This window comes from Microcaecilia unicolor, chromosome 1 (genome assembly GCF_901765095.1).
Source record: "Microcaecilia unicolor chromosome 1, aMicUni1.1, whole genome shotgun sequence".
Classification (NCBI taxonomy): domain Eukaryota; kingdom Metazoa; phylum Chordata; class Amphibia; order Gymnophiona; family Siphonopidae; genus Microcaecilia; species Microcaecilia unicolor.
Genome location: NC_044031.1, coordinates 138,301,775 through 138,319,687, shown reverse-complemented (window position 1 = coordinate 138,319,687; position 17,913 = coordinate 138,301,775). Strand labels below are relative to the sequence as shown.

The 17,913-nt window shown below is 39.9% G+C and overlaps 1 long non-coding RNA gene across 1 annotated transcript in view; it reads left to right on the top strand.

Annotated features, from left to right (window-relative positions):
• LOC115468818 overlaps positions 1-6,760 on the top strand; it is a 37,634-nt gene extending 30,874 nt beyond the window's left edge. The window contains exon 3 of the long non-coding RNA XR_003941923.1: positions 6,129-6,760. This is a non-coding gene — a long non-coding RNA (uncharacterized LOC115468818). The remainder of the gene's footprint in view (positions 1-6,128) is intronic.
• Positions 6,761-17,913: the final 11,153 nt, after the last annotated feature.

Here is a 17,913-nt window from a genome sequence, read left to right as displayed (position 1 = left end):
CTGAAGCTTGCAACACACCACTGTCTGGTAGCGCTATACAAATGCTAATAATAATAATAATGAACTCCATTTACTACTACCTTCTGTGGCCTTCCATGCAACTAGTTCCTAACCCAGTCAGTCACTTTTTAGGGCTCATACCGAGAGCACTCAGTTTATTTATTGCTCGCCTATGTGGAACCATGTCAAAGGCTTTGCTAAAATCTAAATATACCACATCTAACACTCCCCTAGATCCATCTCTTTGGTCATCCAGTCAAAGAAATTAATCAGTTTTTGTCTGACTAAATCTGGTGAAACCATGTTGCTTCAGGTCCTGTAATCCATTGGATTCCAAAAAATTTTACTTTGCTGGAATAGTTCCCTTTGTCGAGAATCCAGGATATCCCTGCTTCTTAAAGACTCCGCAATAGGGATACTCCAATCAACATTTGTCATGTTAAAATCACATATTAGTACTTCCCCTCTCAAAGCTAAATTTTGAATATCTTCAATTAAATCTAGCAATCATAAGAGTCCAGAAGTCCAATACTTCTCCAAATAGTACAAGGTGCTTGGGCAGCTCTTGACCCAACACAGGCTGTGTTTCGGAAGCAAGCCTTCTTCAAGGGTGTGTCAACAAATCTTATCAAGATATGGAGAATAGTAGTGTGTTATGGATCAAGTTTAGTCATCAACTTAAAAATGTCAGGTGCCAGGGGAGTACAGCTAAAAAAAAAACCACCATCGGTCACTTTGGTTGTTATCTTTCACCCTTTTTCTGTTCTGGTAGATTGCTGTGGAAGTTTGGGGAGGGGGGTCATCCTTTTTCATCTTCAATTAAATCCATTTCTTCTTTCTATGAAGGAGGCCTGTACATCACACTAGTGTAAATATATTTGCTAGTCCCTCATTCCAGATTGACCCACAGAGTCTCTTCCTTACCTGTAGGTACTGCAATTGTGTGGCTTTAATATTGTCTTTAACATATAATATCACTACCCCTCCCTTTTCTTCCTACTCTCTTTCCTGAACAGATTATAGCCCGGTATAACTATATCCCAGTCAAGGTTCTCTGGGAACCATGTCTCTGTGATCACCACTACATCTAAATTGGCCTCTTCCGTCACAGCTTCAAGGTCTGAAACCTTATTTCCCATACTGCTTTCCAGATGTTGCCCCTTTTTCCCATTTGTGTAGAGGTATTTGATGCTTCGCTTACCTGGGGGCTTTGATCACCCTGCCCCAACAGTTCTAATTTAAAGCCCTCTTTAGTAGGTTAGCCAGTCTGCTGCTGCTGAAAACACTTCTTCCCTTCTTTGATAAATGAACACTATCTCTGCTCAGCAGCTGTTGGAAAAGTATCCCATAATCCAGGAAGCCAAACTGCTCTTGACGACGTCATCTCCAGGATGCGAGCTTCTCTGCCTTGGCCTGTACCCTCAACAGGGAGGATCCACGAGAATACCACCTGTACGCTTGTCTGTTTCACCCTCTCCCCCAGAGCTATGAAGTCACTTTTGATATGTTCCAAGAAGTACGTAGCAGTATTTGTGCCAACATGGATGAGCACCATTGGATAATAGTCATTAGGCTTGATGAGTCACAAGCTCTCTGTGATATCTTGATCTTTGACACCTGGCAGACAGCACACCTCCTGGGACATCATGTCTGATCTGTAGATGGATGCTTCTGTACCACTCAGAAGAATTGCCAACCACCACTACCTTTCTTCTCTTAGTGGTCACTGATCCAGCACCTTTGGGGATAACGTAACCTAGTAAATGAACCCCCAAACAATTACACACATCTACACACCTTTGTATGACTGCAGGTGGGTATTCCGATCAGAATAGTGAAATTTATATGAAGAAACTTGAGAGAATGTTTTGATGTTTCCTGAAAAAAAAAACAAAGGTTCCAAGAAACTTAATTAGGAGTTTAGAGAATAGAATATGCCTGCTAGTCACCTGTGCGCTTCACAATCTCTTTAACAAGAGAGGCTTTCTGGAGCTTCACACCTGCAGAGGCAGTTGAAAGATTAAGCTAGCATTAGAAGCTATAGCTTTTGAATCATTCTTCTAAATTTATCATTTTTTTTTAAAGCAAGTATACTTTTGGCAGAGGGTTCGTTTCTTATAAATACAAGTAAGTTGATCAGTGTAATGTCACCAGATTTGAACTTAACACATGTTTTCTTATGTGGGGACAGCTTTTCATTTTCAATAATAACAAAGAGTAGGGATGCGCACAGAAGTGTGACGGGGGAGGTCATTTTGAGATTTTATTTCTTTGGTTTTGTTTTCAGTTTGGTTCTTTACACACAGTCATAGTAATAGTTCATACATTTTCAACACACTAATTCAGAGGTTAATGTGCAGGAAATCAATTTAGCATGTGCTGCTATTTTTTTTTTTTTTTTTATAATTTCTTTGAATTGCACATATTAATGACAAGTGAATGGTGGCATGAACTTCTAGCGTTTTCATTTTGTTGAGTAGAACCAGGGCAGGTTTTAATTTGCATACACTGCCTATATTATATGCAAATCTCGCATGCATATTTATTGTGGATATCCTGAAAACCTGACTGTCAAGGGGTAATCTAGGACCGGACTTGAAACACTGAACTAGAGGACATGAATTGAGATTTAGGTGGGGTGACAGGTATAACTTCAGGAAATACTTTGGTGGAGATGAAAATAGTAATGGAATTAAAAAATACATGAGAGAAACACAAAGGACTCCTGTATGGAAAGACTAGAACCAAACAAACTTAGCAATGCTTAGATGACAACTCCAGTAATTGAGAAGCAAAGCCAGTGCTGGGCAGATTTCTACGGTCTGTGCCCTAAAAATGGCAAGGACAAATCAAGATCAAGTATACATATAGAGTATTATATCATACTTTATGCTATGCATAATATATTCACAACTACTGGACAATCTACAAACCTGTATTCTATGTTAGAAAAACTATTAACATCTGACATATCAGGAAATTGTTATAGTGCAATTCTTCAAACATACATTACAATCACATATACACACAGTGCAATCCGCTTAAGTGCAAGGGTCTGGGACCAAAGAAATACATGCAGTTATCCATTGTGATCCAAAGAAGCTTGCCATCTGATAAACATATGTACAGTATACAGTCTCAGTTAACTGACAGGCTGGCTTGAAGTAATGTATATATACACACACACACACAGTGCAATCTGCTTAAGTGCAAGGGTCTGGGACCAAAGAAATGCATGCAGTTAACCAGAGAGTGCAGTTATCCATTGTGATCCAAAGAAGCTTGACATCTGATAAACATATGTACAGTATACAGTCTCAGTTAACTGACAGGCTGGCTTGAAGTAATCAGTTATAGTCCTCTGTACACTCTTGAGTCTGTGAGTTCCATAGACTTCGTCTGCCAGACTGTAAAAACTGTCATAGCACTGTCATCCAGTGGCCTTCAGACAGGCCCGCATGGTGTTGAGACTCTCCAGCGCTCTTGCAAAAGTGACAGGAGGAGGTTGTTGAATTTCATCAGCATGTGCCTTGCTGCTCATTTCTTCATCTGTTCCATCATCAGCCGTTGTTGCCTGCATGTAGGCGCATATCTCAAAACATCAGTGCTGTCTTCAGCTGTTTGTAGATCGTAATCAACAGCTACGTAGCGATAGAACTCCTCTTCAGTAAAACCGGCTGGGATGTCAATAACCTCTTCATCTGACGCGTTTGCAACAGCTGCACCTGCTTCATCCCTCTCCACATCCTTAACAAAGCTTGCCCGCTTGTAGCAGTTCACAATAGTTGCCTGTGTAACATGATTCCAGGCTTCTTTCTGCATATGTAGAGAATCCAACAGTGATTACGAGCCAGTTCAACAGCACGTTTATCCTTCCCAGTCTGGTCATCCGTAACGCTCATCAGATGACGTAGCACAAGAGCCCGATAATGTTGTTTGAAATTGGCTATTATGCCCTGATCCAGAGGTTGGATCAGAGAGGTAATGTTTGGTGGGAGGAAGACCACTTTGACGTTAGACAGTCTGACATCATCCCTGTGTGCAGCACAGTTATCACAAAGCAGCAAACTCTGACGCTTTTGTGCCCGCATTATATTGTCTAACTTCTTTAGCCACTGCTTCCAAATTTCCCCAGTCATCCATGAATTTGCGTTAGCCTCATATGACACAGGAAGTCGCTTAACTTTCTTGAAGCAACGGGGCTGTTTGCTCTTTCCAGTGACGAGGGGTTCCAACTTCTCACTCCCATCCATATTGCAGCAAAGGAGGATTGTCAGTCGGTCCTTTGATGTTTTACCTCCAGTAGTTTCGGCATGTTTGATTGCAAGTGTTCCATCAGGAGTCGCTTGTCAGTAGAGACCATTTTCGTCAGCATTGAAAATGTCACGAGGTGCAAACTGAAGAACTGAAACAACCCAATTTTCAGCACCAAAGTCATCAACGTCTTGTTTCTCACCATGCTGTTTCTTGAATTTTATGCTGTTCCTCTCCTTCCATCTTTCCAACCATCCAACAGTGGCTTTTAATTCAGTCAGTCCAAGACTTTCTGCTACCTGGTTAGCTTTCTCCATAAGCAGTGGACCACTGTCAGGAAACTGTCTGCTCCTGACTCGAGAGAACCACAGAAGAAGAGCATCCTCTACCTCTTCAGCTTTTCCCGCCCATTTTCGTTTCCGTTGTGGATTTGTATTGTTTTGCCAGTCTTCCAGAAGCTGGTCTTTCTGCTTCAAGACAACGTGAAATTTGGCCAATATGCTCACATTCGGAATTTTTCATTCACTGCAGTGGAGATGACAAACACTTATCTGTGTATGTGTCCTTAATCCCAGGACTCCTCACAGCCCCGACAGGTGCCTGTTTCGCTCATATGCTTTGTCAAGGGACAGTCGGTTTGTTCTGCTGCTGTTGATCCTTCACTGGTTTTTTTCCGGTTGGTTAATAGTGGTGCCTATGTTGAATTTAGGTGGGAAAGATTTTGGGGTATGGTTTCTCCTAAGGGGAATGTCTCCAAATGGGTTAATTTGGCATTTGCTATGATGGTGGTGAACATCTCCTAAGCCATATGTGGAATATGAGCTCAGTCTCTCAAATTTACTGATGCTTACAGTAGCACTTCAATCATGCAAAGAGCTTCCTACTGGAGTTCAAATGTATAGGCAGTCTATCAAGGTATGTTTGACTGATTTGAGCTGTAGTTCTGGTTTTTCAGAGTGTATGTGTTGTTTTTTTTTTTGTTTTTGTTTGTTTATTTTACTTTTCCAGGGTTGCACCACTCCTTATACAGGTGATTTCATTGAAATTCAGTCTTCTCTGCCTCCATCTGCTGGTTAGGGGATTTTTTTTTCAGTTAGCATGACAAAGTGTTTCAGGTTGCTAACAATTGAATCCTTCTATTCTGTGTAACATAGTAAATGACGGCAATTAATGAATAATCTGAAACCATTGTCATGACCACATAGAGCCTAATGGAGCCTTCAGGCTTTGCCTACTAATCCTCAACATTGTGAGCCATACTTGTACCATTGCATCAATACCCATAAACTGTATGCTTTTATTTTTACTTTCTACAAAGTAAGCATGCATGTGAGCTTTGGGCACTGCCATTTGGGCGTCCATGAGTTTTGGGCACCCAAATAGTGACTCTTACAATCACTGACCTCCAGTACTGATCAGGAGCAAGTCCAGTGCCTGCTTACTGCTGCAGCTGGGGGTGCTTGGGCATATGGGGAATGTGGGTTTCCCGGCTGCAGCAATGAGCAAGTATGGTCCCTGCTCCCCTTGAGTACTAGAGATCAGTGCATGGGAGAGAGGGGAGAAGTACTTTTTGATGTGACTGTTTTGGGTGCCCAGAATTCCAGCACCCCAAAATCCTGTATCCAAAGTTCAGTGCCCTAATAGCAGAATCAGTGTTGCTGCTTCAAGCACACAATGCTTTGAAGACTTTACAAACCTATCAGAAAATACCTTCTTTTAATTTGTGTGGTTTTTTCCATGGCATTTACATTTTTGGTTTATTTTTTTATGTAAACTTCTTTATAAATTGTTAGCATAAATTGGCTTATGTACCTTGTTTTGGAGATGCTCAGCAATTCACTGATACAAACATATTTATCTTTTTGCACATACAGAGCTGAATTAGAGAAACATGGATACAAGATGGAAACCTGATTAGCTTTTAAAGGAGAGTGGAAGCATGGCAATAGAGACCTGAGCTATATGTGTGGTGAAGATGCAAACAAAATGGAAAAGGCACATCAGAAATGAACAAGGATTATTACCATATGTATATGTGGCATAAACAAATGTGAGCTTTGTATTAAGTAAAGCTAATAAATCTTTAGTTCTTAATTTAAGGTTATTACAGGAATGTCAGGTAATACACATTGTATAAACAACGTTCAATGATTTTATAGGCCAACACCTTAAAAATTTAAAATTTGCAGTGGGTCAAATGTTGTATAGATTTTTGTAAATTAAAAATGAGTTTCAGAAAATTTTCCTATGTTGGCATTTTTAAAATATTTGTATAGCAGTGTGGTGGGCATAATTGTTCAAAACCTGTTAAGTACAGAAAGCTGTTCTCTGGATAAATGCAAGTGTTTGTTTTCAAGAGTTCTATCGGACATAAGAAGGTTTCTTAACAGATTTTAGAACTATATAAAAATTGGGGGGGGGGGGGGGGTACCACAGTGGTGTACTTAACAGGTTTCTACCATTATCCTTTTACCCTATGGCTTATCTATAAAGGTTGTCTCTTTCTGGTATGGGCTCATTTTTGGGAAAAAAAAATATAAAAGTTTTGGGGCCCACCTCTTCAATTATGAAAAGAACTTTAAAAGTCCTAATTTGTTTAGGATTGGATAGTTTTTCATAATTTGTGATTTTTAAAAAGATGATACATGATTAAACTTCCATGTTGAATTGGACCAAAATATGGCTTCAACATGGAACATATTTTCTTTAGATCTTTTATTATGTTGCCTGTAAAGGTATTCTAAACTAAACATGGTTTGGATTAGTAATAGATTTAAAATAGCATATAATAGAAAGGACAGTTTATCTCAGGCCTGTTACAAAACTTTCAGATTTGCTGAATTTTCATCTCCTAAGTAGGCATCATTTTCTGATTTGGGCTTTTCCAGTAGTGCATTAAGGCCAATTCAGTTAGCACAGAATTGGGAAGCCCCATGTGGGTAGTAGGAAGTTACCATTGGTTGCCCTTTGCTTTATGCACAGTTCAGATTTGATTTGCTTTATTCAAGACCATCTGGGGTGACAAGCCCTCTAAACTAACGTTGCAGTAATGCTATGAACACTTGCACACCCTGTGCTGAAATCAGTAAAGGCTGTTGGCTTGTCCAACAGTAAAATAGTACACACAATCACTGCACATTATTATATTTTGTCAGTGTTTGGTATACAGCAATGAAATGTCCTCTTGATAATTTGCTTAGGATTTAATGTTTTAGCTTACCAAAAAATAATTTTGTTTACAGTGGCATTTCTTAAGGGATATTGGCTAGTCCAGAAATTTTTTTGTCTTAAAAAGTCTATACCAGTTTTTACTTTCTTACTGTACCCCACCTACCACACTGAAGAGACAGGTTATAAATGAATGAAGTGTAATATTTTCCATTGTGAAGATGAATTGGTCACACACATGGTGATTCCATGTGATGGCACACCCACACAACTACTATCTCACAAGTCTTTTCAGTATTTGTTTTTTTCTGTGCCTTATTTCTTATACTTTTTCCAGCCTAAGACTTTTTCTCACTTTTTCTCTGTTTTCCTTTTGTACACCAAAAAACTTCTTTTAAAATGAGTGTCTACTTGTAAGCCAGCTGTTTGATATGCCAGGAGCAGATGTGTATTCAACATATAAAACTATGTACGTAATATAACATAATATCCATCATGCACACCCTCTGGAAGTGCTACTGACAACTCTGGATGTGCGTAGTTATCACCCAGGACACATAAGGAATTACAGGACTCCACCAAAGAAACTGAATGATGGTAAAAGAGGTGAAAGAATTGTCAATCTTATGGCAGGAGAAAGGAAATAACTATTTGGTCCAAAGCAGGTGAAATGTGTTCTCCCCCCCCCCCCCCCCCCCCCCCCCCAAAAAAAAAAAAAAAAAGCCAGATCCTTTTATGCCACAGAGGCTTATGGTACTAAACATATCCAGTATGCAGCTTAGGCTGCCAGTACAGACATCATTGGCACCGAAGGATCCATCACGGAAACTGTGTAAGAGAGATTAGCACATCAGGTGATGATTTGGAACTGTTCCCAGTGAAAGTTCGAATACCTTTCAAGCTTGCTTACTGGGTTTTTAAACTTTTTAGTGGTTTATGCCCAGACTATTTAACAAATTCATTTTTCCTGCATCGCCATCTGTTTCGAGAGCTGGAAGTTCTCTTTATTTTCTTCATTAACAGGAGTTAAATTCAAACAGCCTTTACAGTTTTTTTACATATCAAGCGGTCCAGGTTTGGAACTGCTTGCCTATAGAGCTTAAAGCTATGCCATCATCTTTCTTGTCATAAGAACCTGAAAACCTACTTACTTGCTAAGGCCTATTATTAACCTTTTCTCTCTTTTTTTTTTTTTTTTTTTTTTTTAAACTTTAATTTAGTTGTAATTTGCTTAGAACCAATTTGAGAGTTGGCGGGCTTTAAATACTGTATCATATATCAATATATTGATACATCTAAGATTTGGTGCTTGTAGACTGCTGCAGGAACTTCAATACAACTCTGTTTCTTCTATGCCTGTAGCAAGAAAATTATATCATCCCCAAAATTTGTCTTTTCCTTTCTGAGCACCACTACCAAAACCCTTGTCCACACTGTTATCACCTCTTGCTTAGAGTATTGCAACTTGCTTCTCACAAGTCTCCCACTAAGCCATCTCTCTCCCCTTCAATCTGTTCAAAATGCTGCTGGTCGACTTATATTCTGCCAGTTTCGCTATGCTCATATTAGCCCTCTCCTCAAGTCACTTCATTGGCTCCCTATCCATTTTCGCATTCAGTTCAAACTCCTCTTATTGACTTACAAGGGCATTCGCTCTGCAGCTCCTCAGTACCTCTCCACTCTTACTTCGCCACTCTTCTCTCCCTACAGTCCTCCCCAGGAACTCTGTTCACTGGGTAAATTTTTCTTATCTGTACCCGCCAACTCCAGACTCCTTTCCTTTTATCCTGCTGCCCCATATGCCTAGAATAGATTTCCTGAACCATTATGTCAAAATCCATCTCTGGCCATCTTCAAATCTAGGCTAAAAACCCACTTTTTGATGCTGCTTTTAACTCCTAACCTCCCTATTCACTTGTACACCACCCATGCATGTTTTATCATTCCCACCTTAGAAATGCCCTTATCCCTTATCTGTCATGTTTGTCCTGATTAGATAGCCCCAGCTTGAAAGAGCTTACAATCTCTTCATGTTCAAGTGTACAGTGCTGTGTACGTCTAGTAGCGCTATAGAAATAAGTAGTATATAGGGTACCTGCAAGCCCTGGACTATGTTGTAATGCAACTGCCACATCACTCCAGACATGGATTCCACCTTAAAGAAAAACCACTGTGAGGAGCATTCTTAACTTTACTGGGACAGGTTCTAAAGCCTCTATATCTTTTTCATATGAATGTATTTGAGGTGGGGGGGGGGGGGGGGGCTCATTATTAAATGATGATGGGAAGGGATTGGGTCTTGGAGATGGGGTGTGGTGGTGTGTTTTAAAATTTAATCCACTTTGTAAAGTTCAAATAGCTGGAAAAAAAAAAGCTGAAACTTTTTTTTTCTCTGAATGGATAATGATTATACCTAAGAAGTTTACAGTGGCTAAACAGGTAGGTAGGCATCTTTCTGGATTTTTCCATTACCTTGGTACATTAAGAATGAATGACCTGCAAGAAAAAGGAGGTGATAAGATGTCACTGGAGACTTACTTACACAAAAGTGTTAATTGGAGCACTGTGTAGTTCTAGAGGCTAAAGGAGTAAGCTGGACTGAGTTGATCTAGAGGGTGGCTACTAAAATGATTTAATGGTCTTCATTAAAAAGGTTGTAAAGGTAGACTGGAAATACAATACATTTTAATCCAAAGATAGTGGGGAGAGGAGTAGTCAAGATGGCAGCGATTTGGGGAGGGGGAGCTCAGGCTTGTCTAGTTTGTTCCTGGGATTTATCAACCTCTCAGTTATGGGAAAGCAAAAGAGCTATATCACAAATAATAGTTAAGTTTGGGCAAGTAAGTGATACTTTTGTTGAATGTGAAAGCTGTAGTGAACGCTCACGAAATTGTTTTATATTTTAACATTCCCAGGAGATAAGATCTCTTCTGGTGTGTGTAATCCACCTATGCATAGTAAAAACACTTCTGTGTTAACTTTTAATCATGCACTTGTATTTTAACATAGTAGTCTAGTTTCATAATAAAATAAGGTAGGATATGAGGTCTTGTAGTCAAAACATTGGTAAATAGACTAAGAGGCCTTTGGATTGAGTTCTGCTTAAAATTAAATTCTGCTGAGAGGGGTCACTTAGCCCTGTTAGTTTGCTGAATTGATTCTTCTGTGTTGCTCCAGCTTCTACTCAATGTAGACTATTTTTTTCCTTTTGATTTTAGGACTGAGGCTTGGGACAGATAACAGAAGGTGTGATAGTAAAGTCAGGCATGTTAAGGCTACTCAAATGAGTTAATGTAAGCAGGTTCTATCATTATTCCTCATTTCTAGTTTCAGTATTTTTGTTGGCCAACTGGTAGCCCACAAACAACTGTTTGTTGCACACATTGGTATTTGAAAGACTTAAGGTTCAGATGCATTCTTCAAACTGCTGCAGAGTAATAAGCCACTTCAGTGGGAAGTAAAATATAAATGAGAGGCCCAGAGAGTTCGATCGTTGAATGCTATTAAAGGGGTTAGGATGGGAGGGTGTGAATACAAGGTAGCCTTATTTGCTGACGATATTTTATTTTATGTTGATTCTCCATTAACGACATTACCAGTTATAGTCACTGAAGTTAAGGGTTTTGGGGAAATGTCAGGGTTTAACATAAACATAATTAAATCAAAACTTATGGCGGTGACTACCTCGGATACCGAAAACCGCCAGTTGGAAGAGAGGTTTTCTTTTAAGAGGGCACCTTTAAATTTTCATTATTTGGGTATCTGGATCCCACTAGATCTAGAAGACCTTTATCGGTTAAATTATGGACCCCTGCTTAAAGCTATTAGAGAAGTTATGAATAGATGGTGGGCAGGGTGGCTGTCTTGGTGGGGGAGGATTGCAGCTTTCAAAATGAATATCTTGCCCAGGCTGCTGTTTCTTTTTCAGACTCTACCAATCCAGGTCCCCAAAGGGGAGATATTATGAATACAATCGGACCTAGGAAGATTCATATGGGAAGGGTGTCCGGCAAGAATATCCCGGAAAACTATGTGGAACAAGGGGGAAGGGGCATGCCTAATATGCTCTGGTGTTATTGGGCAGCACAATTAAAGCAGATTGGGGAATGGAGTAAAGTAGATCTATCCCCAGTTACAAGATTAGAGCAGATTTTTGTACAAGAGGGTAAGCTTGATGGGTTACTGTGGGCTTCAAACCCGGAGGGTAGTTATAAGAAAATGACCTTAAATCCCTTTGTTTCACATTTACTGGAGCTCTAGGGTACGCTGAAAGGGAAAGTTCGGAACGCTCAGAGGAGCTCCACATATGCCTGGATTACCCAGGAACCCAGGTTTCCAGTGGGTGGAGAGAGTACAGTATTTAAAGCATGGGCTCAGAAGGGGTTGATGCGGTTTCGCGAAATGATGGGTGACAGTACTATTAAGCAATTTGAAGAGCTCCAGGCTGAATATGAACTTCCGGCCACGGATCACTTTGCTTATCTTCAGGTTAAACATTATCTAATCAAAGAAAATTGGGCACAGGGAAATCCATTGGAAAGGGAAAAATTTGAAAATTTTTGGGGGGAGATAGAGAAGGGAAAGGGGTATCCAGATTATATAGATATCTGAATGGTCAGGCACTGGAGAAACTACAATATATGAAGGCATGGTAACGAGATTTAGGAGTGGTAATTAGTATCCCAGAGTGGAAAAGAGTATGTATGGAGGTTAAAAAAAACATCTGTTTGTGTATTATTAAAAGACAATGCTTATAAGATTCTAAGCAGATGGTATTATACCCTGGATAAGCTGAAAACTATGTATCCGGACGCCTCGGATAAATGCTGGAGATGTGAAAAGAAAATTGGTTCCTATTACCATATATGGTGGGAATGTGAGCCATTGCAGAAATTTTGGGGGGGAAGTAACCAAGCTACTTACCAAGGCTCTGGGGGTACTATTTCCCTGTGACCCTAAATGGTGTTTACTAGGCTGGGGGAATAGAAAAGGGAAGAGATGGCAATGTAGAGTTAAGAGGATGGGGCTAGCTGCGGCAAAAACACTTATTGCTGGTAACTGGAAGCAGAAGGAAGGACCAACCATACAGAACTGGATACTGAAACTTAAGGCGGTCTCTGCACTGGAAAAATTGACAGACCGTCGTAAGGGGAAGCTAAATAATGCAGCAGAGGAATGGGTACAACTGAACGAACTTTTAGAATATACTAGTTGAATCTGGGCTGGGAACGCTAGGGAAGATAAGTGGGAGGGTGGGAATAGGGGAGGGGGTGTAGAAGGGGGGTTCTAGTTGTGTTTCTTTTGAGGGTTGATGTTTACAGAAATTGTTTAAGATGTTGAACTTTACCTGATTGTTCTATGCTCCAAAACTAAAAAAGCAGTATGCAAGGTACTCGGAGGGGATGCAGGGCAGAGTTGGTGGGGGGGGGGGGAATCGTTAAAAACATTGATGATGAGATTATTACTATGTATGTACTCAGACTGTTGTGATTTCATTGGATATATGATGAGATTGATGTCTGTTACTTTTTGGTATATCATCAATAAAAAATTATTGAATTATAAAAAAATATAAATGAGAGAAGAGGACATTTCTCTGGTAAGTTAACATTATTGTGCTCTCTGCTGTGGGTACATTGGAGTTTAAAGGAGGAATTGTAGGTTATTGATAAGCAGAATAAAAAAAAAGAAGAGAAAAAAACCCAAACTTTATCAACTAGTTTCCACACTTTCTTCCCCCTAGTTTTAAAATGTTTTAAAACTTGAACTTTGTAACACAGCATTAACAGCCTTTAGCACCATCAGAGCCTAGTTGGGGGGAGGAGTGAAGAGAAACAAGCATTATCTACTCTCCATAGTGTGCAACCCGTTTCCCGTAGTTTTTAACAAACATTTTCTACAGGTAGAAACAATAGCCAATGAACATTAAAAAGGAGAGTAGCAAGGCTGAAATTTTGTTCTAAAAGACAGTTTTCTGTTCTTTGGCTGCTGTAGAGGTAGCACTGCTACTGACTTGAATTAGATGTTAAGGGGTGAAGAAGCAGAATATTTGCAAACGTTATTGAGGGTAATCTGATTACTGAGTTAGCTTGAACTTTCTGCCACAGCCTACAACATTAACAGATGGCTTCTAGTGCTGCATAACCCTAGTAGCGCTCTATAAATGTCAAATAGTAGTAGTAGTAGTAGTAGTAGTCCTAGAAGACACAGCAGGGTCTAGTTTAGTCTTAAATCCTGCACACCCTCCCCCAACTCTTCATAATCAGTTCTAATTAGGATTCCAAAGGAAGAGTGCTTTTAAGAGTTTTAATTACATTTTATTACTGTCTAAGAAGAAAACTCTAAATAAATCACACAATAAGCTAAATACTTTTTTTATATTAGACTAATATCCTTAATATTTTAGCAAGTCTTAAATTATTGAAAAACTCAAAAATAGTAAGATGGAGACAGCAGTCCAGCAGCAAGAGGGATGCTATCCAGTCTTTTGCATTGAATGTCACATGTATGATCTCCCAGTTGGTGAGCTGTTATATGTGTGTGCTCGATGCAAAGAGCTCCTAGCTCTCGAAGAATAGGTCAGTTTTCTTGAGGCTAGAGTATCAGACTTGGAGGAGCTGAGGGAGACAGAGAGGTACATAGAGGAGACTTACAGTGATGTTGTAGAGAAGTCTGACCTCCAGTCTTGCAGCCCCTGTGCTGCCTTGGAGGAAGGAGGTCTTCTAAAAGGAGAGCATCACTGTGGTGAAGTAGGAAGTACTACTGTAGCCAGGATCTGCCCACCAGGGGATGCACTATCCTCTCGCACTGATATGTCTCCAAGAACTGCCCAGGCGAGAAGGGTTAGAACAGCTGTTGTAGTTGGTATTCGATCATTAAGCATGTAGATAGCTGGGTGGCTGGTGGACGTGAGACTCACATAGTCACTTGCCTGCCTGGTGCAAAGGTAGCGGACCTCACGTGTCAGGATTTTAGATAGTGCTGGGGAGGAGCCGACTGTCTTGGTACATGTGGGTACCAATGACATAGGAAAATGTGGGAGAGAAGTTCTGGGAACCAAATTTAGGCTCTTAGAACGCTCAAATCCAGAATCTTTAGAGTAGCATTTTCCAAAGTGCTCCCCATTCCACACAGGGCCCAAGAGAGAGGCAGAACTCTGTAGTCTCAATGCGTGGATGAGGCGATGGTGCAAGGAGGAAGGATTTTAGATTTGTAATGAACTGGGCAACATTTTGGGGAAGGGGGAGCCTATTCCGGAAGGATTGGCTCCACCGTTACCAGGGTGGGACTAGGCTGCTGATAACATTTAAAATAGAGATAGAGCAGCTTTTAAACTAGAACCTGGGGAAGGCCGACTGTCGTTCAAAAGCGCAAGGTTCGGAACAAGGTATCTTTCAAAGATATCATTAAAACAGGGAAGATAGGGTATCCCGAAAGTGAGGTTGCAAAAGAGACCATAGTAGATCCGGTATCTTTAAATAAAAATCTCACAAAAGATTGCAAATTAACACTGTCAACTACTGAGTAAGATGTAAATAGGAACAACAAACATAGTTTGAAATGTCTATATGCAAAAGCCAGAAGCCTAAGAAATAAAGATGGGAGAGTTAGAATAAATTGCACTAAATGAAAAATTAGATATAATAGGCATCTTTGAGACCTGGTGGAAGGAGGATAACCAGTGGGACACTGTCATACCAGGGTACAAATTATATCATAGTGATAGGGTGGATCGAATTGGTGGAGGGGTACCAATGTATGTTGAGGGCCTTGAATCAAATAGATTGAAAATTCTGCAGAAAACACCACATCTTGGAATCCCTATGGATTGAAATTCCATGTGTAAAAGAGAAAAGGATAGTGATAGGCGTGTACTGCTGTCCACCTGGCCAGGACGAACAGATGGATGTAGAAATGTTATCGTAAACTAGGGAGGCTAACAAACTGGTCAACACAATAATAGTGAGCAATTTCAATTACCCCAATATTGACTGGGTAAATATAACATCAGAGCATGCTAGGGAGGTAAAACTTCCTTGAAAACAAGGACTGCTTTATGTACAGGAGCCAACAAGAGGAGGAAAAATTCTAGCCCTAGTCCTCAGTGGAGCGCATGATCTGGTGCAGGAGGTAATGGTGTTGGGGCTGCTTGATATCAAATCATCATATTATGATCACTGTTATCTGCTTTTGAGTAAGTTACACATAGGAAGTCCAATATGTTAGCATTTAACTTTCAAAAAGACTGATAAAATAAGAGGGATGGTGAAAAAATAAGGAGCAGCTGTGAAGGTCAATAATTTACATTGGACATGAATGCTGTTCAAAAATACCATCCTGGAAGCCCAGGCTAAATATATTCCGTGCATTAAAAAGGAGGAAGGAAAACAAAACGACAGCTGGCATGGTTAAAAAGTGAGGTAAAGGAAGCTATTAGAGCTGAAAGAAAATCTTTCAGAAAATGGAAGGATCCGACTGGAACTGATAAACAACATAAGGAGTGGCAAGTCAAATGTAAAGCGCTGATAAGGAAGGCAAAGAGGGACTTTGAAAAAAAAAAAAGATTGTATTGGAGGCAAAAACACACAGTAAAATTGTTTTAGATATATTAAAAGCAAGACGCTGGCAAACGAATCGGTTGGACCACTAGATGACCAAGGGGTAAAAGGGGCATTCAGAGAAGACAAAGCCATAGCATAGAGATTAAATGAATTCTTTGCTTCGGTCTTCACTGAGGAAGATTTGGGAGAGATACCTGTGCCAGAAATGGTATTCAAAGCTGACGAGTCTGAGAAACTGAAAGAAATCTCTATAACCCTGGAAGATGTAATGGCACAATTTGACAAACTGAAGAGTAGCAAATCTCCTGAACTGGATGGTATTCATCCCAGAGTACTGATAGAATTGAAAAATGAACAGGCGGAACTATTATTAGTAACATGTAATTTATCTTTAAAATCAAGCACAGTACCGGAAGATTGGAGGGTTGCCAATGTAACGCAGATTTTTTTTTTGTTAAAGGTTCCAGAGGAGATCTGGGAAATTATAGACTGGTGAGCTTGGAGTCGGTGCTGGGCAAAATAGTAGATACTATTATAAAGAACAAAATTACAAAGCATATTCAAAAGCATGGATTAATGAGGCACAGCCAACATGGATTTAGTGAAGAGAAATCTTGCCTTACCAATCTATTACATTTCTTTGATAGGGTAAACAAACATATGGATAAAGGTGAGCCAGTCAATATTGTGTATCTGTATTTTCAAAAGGCGCTTGACTACCTTATGAAAGACTCCAGAGGAAATTGGAAAGTCATGGGATAGGAAGTGGTATCCTATTGTGGATTAAAAACTGATTAAAAGAAAGCAGAGAATAGGGTTAAATGGTCAGTATGCTCAATGGAGAAGGGTAGATAGTGGGGTTCCCCAGGGGTCTGTGCTGGGACCATTGCTTTTTAACATATTTATAAATGATTTAGAGATGGGAGTAACTAGTGAGGTAATTAAATTTGCTGAGGACACAAAGTTATTTTCACGATCACTTTTCACAATCCTCTCGCGATTTCATACATTGAAATTATTCAAAGTTGTGAAATCACGAGAGGATTGTGAAAAGTTACAAGAGGACCTTACGAGACTGGGCATCCAAATGGCAGACAACATCTAATGTGAGCAAGTGCAAAGTGATGCATGTGGGAAAGAGGAACCCGAATTATAGCTATGTAATTCAAGGTTCCACATTAGGAGTCATTGATCAGGAAAAGGATCTAGGCGTCATCGCTGGTGATATGTTGAAGCTCTCTGCTCAGTGTGTGGCGGCGGTGGCGGCAGCCAAGAAAGCAAATGGAATATTAGTTTTATTAGGCAAGGAATGGAAAACAAAAATGAGGATGTTATAATGCATTTGTAGTGCTTCAAGTATGACCACACCTTGAATATTGGGTGCAATTCTGGTTGCCGCATCTCAAAAAAGATATAGTGGAATTGCCAAAGGTACAGAGAAGGACAACGAAAATGATAAAGGGGATGGGACGACTTTCCTATGAGGAAAGGCTAAAGCAGCTAGGGCTCTTCAGCTTTGAGAAAAGATGGCTGAGGGGAGATATGATAGAGGTCTCTAAAATAATGAGTGGAGTGGAATGGGTAGACGTGAATCATTTGTTTACTCTTCAAAAATACTAGAACTAGGCGACATGCAATGAAGCTACAAGGTAGTAAATTTAAAATGAATCGGAAAAGAAATATTTCTAATCTCAATGTGTAATTAAACTCTAGAATTCGTTGCCAGAAAATGTAGTAAAAGTGGTTAGCTTGCAGGGTTTAAAAAAAGGTTTGGATGGCTTCCTAAAGGAAAAGTCCATAGACCATTATTAAAATGGACGGGTAAAATCCATTGCTTATTTCTAGGATAAGCAGCATAAAATGTACTATTTTGGGATCTTGCCAGGAACTTGTGACCTGGGTTGGCCACTGTTGGAAACAGGATGCTGGG